Consider the following 2100-nt stretch of genomic DNA (forward strand, 5'->3'; position numbering starts at 1 on the left):
TGTGGGTTTTTTTTCTGAAGTCTAATTAGCAAATAAGTCTTCCTTTTAACTACTTCATGCACAATAGTTTTTGGTTGGATGGATGTTATACTATGGCCTGCATTGGTACTCAGTTTTTCTCTTCACATATAATTTTATATATCAAGAAATTTCTCTACAACTTACTGATTTTATTCGCAACTCTGGAGAAAAAATCATCAGCTTCATAGCAGAACAATAAACTTGGGACTGAGACCACACTGAATTATCAGAAGTAATACACTAAGGTGATTCTTGAGGCATAGCCTTCTGAGTTTTTATTCCTGAAATATTCTTATACTCTTAGAAGATGCATACAGCTAGATCACATGGTGTGATCTTCATTCTCTCTTTCACTCTTGTTCTATGCCTTTCACTTCTTGTGAAAGCATCCTTGTAAAACATGCTGCTCATCTCCCAGCTACCATAGTGGTCACCACTGTCTTAGAGAAATATGAACTATACACAAAAAGCACAAATCTTTGCAGCTTGTGCTAACTTACCAAACATGGATTTGTTCTTGGGACATGTGATGTATTAGTCAGCAGATGAGCTACAAGCAAAACATGGGGCATGACAACCCAGTATTTTGGTAGTAAAAATATGCTGCCATCCACTGGTCTTTTAGTATACTGACTATATGCCATACTTCTCATTCCTTTGTTTGCCAGCAATGGATTTCAGTTTCTGTGTTGGTGATTTATTGTGCTGTTTTAGCAGAATATTTCAACCTTGTCCTTCTGCCCAGCTTTAGGTCCTCTTTACCACTCAATGGAGAGATTGTTTGCTTCATTTGATATTTACCAAATATTTCTCTCTGCTTCTCTCTCAGTATTTCCTTCCTCCTCTTCCTCAACATGATGGCCAGTGGGTTTCTAACCTTCAGCCTCCTTTTTCTTTCCATGCCTTCCTCCTGCCAGCCCACTACTGCCATATACAAACTTCTTCCAAGGGCAGGCCCTTCACTCCTGCTCTTGCTTAGCTTTCACTGAAGCAAGGAACTCCTTCTTGTACCAGGAGATAACCATCCCATAGTGGAGGAGGATGACAGGCCAAAGAATTTCTCCTCCAGCATAACTGGGTTTTATGACTGCAGTCTCAATACTGCTTCTGCAGCCTCTGACCTTTCCCAGTACTTATTCTCACTTATTTTCATCAAGGAGACTGGAAATGATGTTTTCTTCTTAGGTTCCTGATTTGCTAATTCCTATTCCACATACTAATCTTGCCTTGTAATACAGATATTTATTAAAAGCATGCACAAGGTACATCCCTGTGTTTCCCTATCTATAGGAACACATCAAGAGTCTTCATGATTGCTGCTGAGCCCTGAACCTATTAGATCTTTAGCCTCCAGCAAAAGCTTAATTACCTGTGCTTCTTGACCTGTTGATTGTTCTCCATGCTGTTCTGGAAATATAAAATTTATACTGTCTTTGCTTTATTCTTTCTCATTCTGTCCTTTAGATAATATGCAGGTTCTTGGCTCTCCAGACACGTGCTAGGAACATTTAACATTCTGGCAAAAATGAGCTGGGCTTTGCTAAAAGAGGCAGTTGGAGGGGGGGAATAATTTCTTTTGGGAATTCTTAAGTTTCTGTTTATCACTGGGGGTTTTTTTTCCTCTGGTTTGCAGCTGTGAAAATTCATAGAGCTCAAAAGGTTATTTTGGCTTGTGGTAATTAACTACACAAAATACAAGGTTTAAAGCTCCTGCTTAAAAAGGAAGTGATTCATTTTTACTTATAGCCATGATAAGCACCCAGTACTTCATGAAAGGCACTCAGATTTATGTAAGAATTGTTTAGTCTTATATAATGCTCTTGTTGTGCCAAATCTTGAGAGAGTTAATGAAAGGAAGAATAAAAGCAGCAAGCATGCATGACTGGGTTGAAACACAAAGCATCCATCTATCCCCTCTATCTTTTTAGAAGGAAAAACAGGCAACTCATCTTGCAGGAGAGAGTATCAGTGCTTAAAAAAAAAAAAAGTGTTGTACATTCCATTTTGTACATAGATATGATATGTAGATGAATTTGAACCATAGTGTACAAGCTACGTGGAAGGGTTTCCTGGGTACCT

This window comes from Nyctibius grandis, chromosome 8, assembly GCF_013368605.1.
Source record: "Nyctibius grandis isolate bNycGra1 chromosome 8, bNycGra1.pri, whole genome shotgun sequence".
In the NCBI taxonomy this organism is placed as follows: Eukaryota; Metazoa; Chordata; class Aves; order Nyctibiiformes; family Nyctibiidae; genus Nyctibius; species Nyctibius grandis.